This window comes from Labeo rohita, chromosome 9 (genome assembly GCF_022985175.1).
Source record: "Labeo rohita strain BAU-BD-2019 chromosome 9, IGBB_LRoh.1.0, whole genome shotgun sequence".
NCBI lineage: Eukaryota > Metazoa > Chordata > Actinopteri > Cypriniformes > Cyprinidae > Labeo > Labeo rohita.
The window spans coordinates 9,618,685-9,625,842 of NC_066877.1; the positions used below are offsets into that span (position 1 = coordinate 9,618,685).

The 7,158-nt window shown below is 37.4% G+C and overlaps 1 protein-coding gene across 1 annotated transcript in view; it reads right to left on the bottom strand.

Moving 5' to 3' along the window:
* Positions 1-6,255, bottom strand: part of nck2a (NCK adaptor protein 2a) — a 60,578-nt gene extending 54,323 nt beyond the window's left edge. The window contains exon 1 of the mRNA XM_051119229.1: positions 6,023-6,255. The gene's annotated coding sequence lies outside the window, so the exon portion shown is untranslated. The remainder of the gene's footprint in view (positions 1-6,022) is intronic.
* Between the last annotated feature and the right edge of the window lie 903 nt (positions 6,256-7,158).

A 7,158-nucleotide genomic window follows, 5' to 3' on the forward strand; every position in this document is an offset into this window, starting at 1 on the left:
AAACAAGTCTACACGGAAAACAAAGCTAAAGGAGGCTATTGTGAAAATGTAAAAAAAAAGCCTGACGATGAGCAATCAACTTTGTCTTTTGTTGAGAATTCTGTCATATTTAAAGGGATAGTTCGACCAAAAATCAAAATTAGCTCAATATTTACTCATCCTCCAGGGATCCTAAGTGTATACGACTTCTTTCAGACGAATGCAATTGGAGTTATATTGAACATGATCCTGGCACTTCGAAGCTTTAGAATGGCATGGACAGGTGTTTCTCTTCATCAGTCCAAAATAAGTCCAATAAAGTGTATCCATCCATAATAAAAAAAAGTGCCTCACACGGCTCCGGGGCGTGAATAAAGGCCTTCTGTAGCGAATCGATGAGTTTTTGTAAGAAAAAAATATCTATACTTAAAATGTAAGAATCACTTTAATTGTAACTTGCACTAACTGCTTGTACACGGAAGCAGCCCTGGGCGGATTACGTAGGATATCAGCATTGCGCATGTGCCACTCAGACATGACGAACACAGACGCGCCGTGGAGAAAGGCAAACAAAGCACTGGTCATGAATTATAAGTTCAAAACAAGGATTTGCAAAGAAAAATGTTTTGGAATTTTGATATAAACCAAGAGGAGACTGGTTTTCCTTTGCTAAAGTAAGGAAACTTTGCCTCCTTTGCTCCTGTAAACAAACGTTGGCTCATGGGCGCATGTGCAATGCAAACATCCTACGTCATTTGCCTGGAGCTGCTTTTGTGTACGATTGTTAGCGCAAGCTAGATTAGTCATTATTGTTTTAGATAAGGATATTTTTCTTAAAAAAAACGCATTGATTCGCTACAGGAGGCCTTTATTCACCCCCTGGAGCAGCGTGAGGCACTTTTTATTATGGATGGATGCACTTTATTGGACTGGTTTTGGACTGTTGAAGAGAAACACCCACGCATTGTCATGATAGAGCTTGGAAATGGCTGGATAATTTTTAATTGAACTCAGATTGCATTTGTCTGAAAGAAGGAAGTCATATACACCTAGTATGCCTGGAGGGTGAGTAAATAATGGGATTATTTTCGGAACTAACCCTTTAAAATATTGTCATAATCATACTGTCATGCACACAAGCCAAAAAACTGTTTAAATGCTCTAAGAAATCTCATAACAATTCATAACTATTTTATGTTTTGGAGAAATGGAGGCAAATTCGAATTAATGTGTTTTGATATTATCTGCTTACATCCCAGTGAATGTTACATTTTCATATGGAATCATCATCTCATAAAATAGTTATCTTTTTCCTTGAGATTGTGTTGAAATAATGCCTATATGTGATCTTCATACACTGTCATCTTTCATAGTGTCTTTGCAGGCACTGAATATTCCATGAGGGAAAAAAAAAAAAAAAAAAAAAGATTCAGTCAGTTTTTTGCTGATTTAGAGGAACAGTCTTTGGTCCATGATCACTTTCACAGTCAAATCTCTTTAGTCTCCACATATGACCTATAAAAAACAGCGCTAAAGAGAAAAAAAACATATATGGCCTTTAAATTCCATCCAAGCAGGGGAATAACACATTTCGGGAGCGTCGTGCACTGCGCAGGATAAATCCTCTTTCTCACCAGAGGCACGACGACCAATTCAGTTCCATCATTGCTAAATCAGCTGCACGCATAATGGCCGTTCCAGATTACAAATGATTATGGTAAAAATAACAAAACTCCAGCCTGACCTTTAACCGTCATCTGTGCGCTCTATTAGACGGGGGCGTCTGTCTCTGGGGTTGGCAATCTGGGCCTTTTCTCTCTCTTATTTTGGGAAAGATTAAAATTTGCTGTAGGACGGCACGTCACAAAAAAGCAATTTCCAGCTCCAAGCCACAAACTCCACTGTGACGTGATGTTGCAGATGTGAGCCGTTCTCTCTCCGCACATCTAAATTTATGGAACGAAGATACGTGGGATTTTTGTTCATACCATCCAAATCCATTCTGCAGCTTAAGAGTTTAAAACAGGGTGATTTCACAAAAATGTGAGCACCATGAACATCTACTAATACAAACTATCAACATTTTAGTGGACATCCACCCAGCGAAGAAAACGGGTAGCCTTAACCACTAGAATGTGATAAATCAATACATTTACAAAATACTAAACCACAAACTATCTGCGGCTACGCCGAATACTTGCATAACTCTGCCAAATCCATAAACACTATAATTATAGCCTTTTATAGAAAAGTTAAAGTACATTTAGGTCAAAGTTCTGAGGGAGCCAGTTGCGGAGATGTTGGCGTAAACCAGCTGAGAGACGCAGAAAACACTTGCCTTGCAAGATTTTTAAGCCGGACGCAATTACCAACAAACGTGAACTATAATTTCAAACAAATCATGTCTGGAACTGCAAAACCAAACATGTCTCTAATTGACTGATTCATCCGTAAATCACAACATACAGTGTTTCTGAACGAGGGCTGACACCACTAATAGATTTAAATCTCTTGTCTTCACAGACTGTAACGTAATAACATACAAAAAACAGCATAAATAATGGTGGATTCCATAATTTGGAGAATGTGGACATACCAATGAGTTTACACTGAAAGTTATGGGCATGTGCAAGAGATGGCAAAGCTCAAATGGAGAGAAAGGCTTTGACTGAACAGTCTTTTGTTTGGGACTGGTGGCTGGTACTGAGAGAGTACCGTGTGCACAGCACATTCCAAAGCCCGGTCCAGAAAACAGCACATTTGTAAATGAGATCAGTAACAAGAGCGCTCGGGACATTTTTGGACTATTCCAGGACTATTTCAGGACTAAGGAGTATTCAGATTCCTTTCTTATGCCACAGGAATAAAAGGAGGAGCACACTGTGATGACAGTGCTGTGTTCAGATTTTAGTTAGCTAATTTTATAACTGAATTTCACAACCTTTCACAGTTGTTCGTAAATATGAAATGGAAAAGGATGCTTAAATAGACAGTTTACCCAAAAATGAAAAATCTGATATCATTTACTGCTTCTGAAGTCTAAACATGTATGAATTTTTTTCTTCTTGAACACATAAGAAGATATTTTGAGGAATGTTGGTAACCAGATAGTTCCTGGTAACCTTTGACTTCCATAGTATTTTTCTCTATTATGGAATAAATGACTACTAGTACCTGTTTGGTTACCAACATTCTTCAAAATATCTTCTTTTGTCTTTCAACAGAAAAAAAAACAATACAAATTTGAAACAACATAAGGGGGAGTAAATGACAGAACTGTCATTTTTGGGTGAATTATCACTTTAAAAATCATTTGTGATCCTGGACCACAAAACCAGTTTTAAGTAGCATGTGTATATTTGTAGCAATAGCCAAAACTATATTGTATGGGTTAAAAATATCATTTCCTTTTAAGCCAAATATCATCAGGATATTAAGTAAAAAATATCTTCATAGATGTTCTATGAAGATATTTTGTAAATATATCAAAACTTAATTTTGATTAGTAATATGCATTTCTGAGAACTTTGTTCGGACAACTTTAAAGGTGATTATCTCAATATTTTGATTTTTTTTACACCCTCAGATTCCAGATTTTCAACTCCAAATATTTATCTATATTTATATAAATATAAATATTGTCCTATCCTAACAAACCATACATCAATGGAAAGCTTATTTATTCAGCTTTCAGATTATGTGTAAATCTCAATTTCAAAACAAAACTACCCTTATTACTGGTTTTGTGGTCCAGGGTCAAATTTTTCAAAAACATTTGTACTGATAAAAAGCTTTTTCTCTCTTTAGAAAAATCCAGAAATTTCCTTTAGAACATTTCTAGTCCTGAAAATCACAGTTTCAAAATTCCCTAACATTTCCAGGTTTTCCTTGCCTTTGGGGATCCTGTTTATGGCAGATTGCGCCTGCTGCATTGCGTAAGCTCAACTATGTTGTCTTTTGTTGCGCAATGACAGACACTACGTGACAATTACATACAAGTTTCATAAAAGAAAATGCAAGTGAGTTGTACCGTGTTCAGACATCATGCCTAAGATTCCACATGCCTGACAATGCAAGACAGAAATGCTACAAATCACGATTTGCGAAGAAACGACAGTGGTGGGTGTGATGAGAGTGAAACTTTAAATCAGTCGAAACTAAAAATAGACTTATCGTGCATTCAAATCGATACATAACTCAGACAAGAAATCCAATAGACATACGGTTTGGGAATTTTATAAATGTGATGGGAATACAACACAAGTACCAGCGTTGTGTAATAAGTATAAGCAGGTTAGCTTTTCCAATCCTCTAAGGATGTTTCATGAGAAACTATAAAAATAGGATTATTGTCTTCAAAGTAGCCCAGTATTTGAGCCACTTACAGCACGTAAGCCGAGTGGGCGAAATCCTGACTGGTGTAAAATTCAATTATCATAATGCTAGGAAGTATGCAAGAGTCTGTGAAAGGGAGATGGAAAGGAATGGCATCAAGAACATGACCATAAATGTAGACCACAACAACTGTAAATCACAAGATGCGGCATGTTTACTTTTGCCATGAAAGAAACCATTTTAAAATTACTACAGCAATCAGACAGTGTATTAAATGCAATAAATCTTTCTCTGGGACTCAACTTTCATTTGCCATCATTTTAAAGCAATGTCTCCATGTTCCGCTGAGACCGTCTATAGGTACTTTGCTTAAGGATCCTCAAATGTGACCCTGGACCACAAAACCAGTCCTAAGTAGCACAGGTATATTTGTAGCAATAGCCAAAAATACATTGCATATTTCTTTTATGCCAAAAATCATTAGGATATTAATTAAAGCTCATGTTCCATGAGGATATTTTGTAGATTTCCTACAGTAAATATATAAAAACTTTTTGATTAGTAACATGCACTGCTAAGAACTCTAAGTATTTAGATTTTTTTGCAACCTCAGATTCCAGTTTTTCCAATAGTTGTATCAGACAAATATGTACAATCCTAATAAACCATACATCAGTGGAAAGCTAAATCATCTTTCAGATGGTGTATAATCTCAGTTTCAAAAAACTGACCCTTATGATTGGTTTTGTGGTCAACGGTCACGTATTTAATTAAAACCCAATATACAGATAGTATTGAACTTCAACCACACATTCTACAAAGTATTGTTAATTACAGAAACATTTGATTTCAGTAAAAACATATTATATAAAAATGCAATATAACCAACAAGACTGCATTGCTACATTCACCTTAACAAGAGACTTCTGAGACCCAAAACAGAAATGATGTCATTTTTTTTCCACTGATGATATGTAAAGGATGTCCTTCAGTGCTCACCAGATTAAAAAAAGACAAAGTAAACCAGAAAGTGTGTTTGAGCATTTAAAATACAACATGAGCGTTAAATACCATTTAAGCCAATCTCACTTCACATCAAGACCCAAGTTTCATTCACTTCCAGTGAAGTAATGTGCACTTCTTGCCATGCCAATTCATTCCCTCACTTCAGTGAATATCATTTATAAACACTAAACTACGCTTATATACAATTATCCCTTACAGCATTGGATATGTCAGGGAAAGCGGTTGTTGTACAATGTGGAATGACTCCATGGCGTGTGCACACAACATGTAGTGAATGACAATGGACATTTCCCAGCAGCCATCATTTCATTTTTTTCTCTAACATGATGCCTTAAAACAAAAACAAACCAAAAGCGAGATTTCAACTATATCGATCAACAGATGATCCTCGGTGTTACGCGAATATATGTCAAATCCAGCAACTTAAGCAGGCGGTTGGGATCTCTATTGTGGGAACAGAGCTGTTAAAGACAAAAGACGAGCGCGACAGAGACAATCACTCAAAGTGCTCCTGTTTCTTTCTCATTTTGCATTGCACCATGTACACAGACCCTCTCGATACAGAAGCAAAATTCATATAGACGCGATGGTGCTCACAGTTTTTGCTCGGAAAGCACACCAAGGCAACTTTAAGTGAGCCTTTATTACTCCAGTTGACATTTTAGTGTGTTCCTCTTCTTACCTCGCTGTAACTCCTGACAGATCGGGCTTTAGGAACGCAGGAAAACACACTCTCTTTGCAAACTCGGATTGGTAGGACGATACGTAGCGAATGTAAATCCTTTTCGGTGAGTTTTTGTCCGTGGGCCCAGGCTGCTGCTGCTGCTGCTCTCTAACCCTCGGTCTGTTCAACCTCTCGCTCTCAGCCAGCGCGAGTCAATGCACGGGTGACGTCACCGCTGCCATGGCACAGCGCGAGCGAGCAAGCGAGCGAAGAGGGAGGCGCGCTCAAGAGCTCTGGGGGAGCTGATGATGATGTCTTTAGTGGGGTTGCTCAGATATTAAAATACTTTACACTTTTTATAGTGGGTAATATACTAATGAAGTATGGTCAAGTTTAGAAACATGTGGAAGCTGATTCATACATGAGAGCAGTGCACTCGATCATGACATGGATTTTTATTATTATTATTATGATTTTAATATGTTCCTTGAGTTTTACTTGTAATGTTAATAAAGTTTTTTGCACAAAAAAAAAAAACTAATAACCGTGGAAAAAATATTATTTTCTGACCCTCTGTCTAAAATGACCTGTTGTTAAGGGGCGTGTCCTTGTTTTGATTGACTAACATCATTACATAGGAAACAGTATCAACGCTCCACCCCCTCGCTATAGCAAATGAGTGTTTTGACGGCATAATCAAAATAAAACTGTCGTTTCCAGACAAACATTATAAAATAATTTACTTACAGTTTGTGATGCAGCTGCAGTCAGATCTAGTACCACTTCATCTTTCAGCAAATGTTTCTTTGTGAACTCTCCGTGACACGGTGCCTCGATTACAATCATCAGACACAATCTGGAATGCCGTTAAAAATAATAATGCTCCTGTCGGCGCCAATAGCCTTGCGGTTTGTGTGTTGACATACAGTGCAATTGCGCTCATGGCGACCCGAGTTCGAATCCCAACTCCTGGTCCTTTGCCAATCCCACTCCCCTCTCTCTTCACCCAATGCTTTCCTGTCTTATCTACACTGTCCTGTCCAAATAAAGGCATACAAAAGCCCAAAAATAAATCTTTAAAAAATAATAATAATAATGTTCCTATGGTGAAAAGAAGACTATTCATCTATGTGTTGCTCTGGAGGCATTGTTTA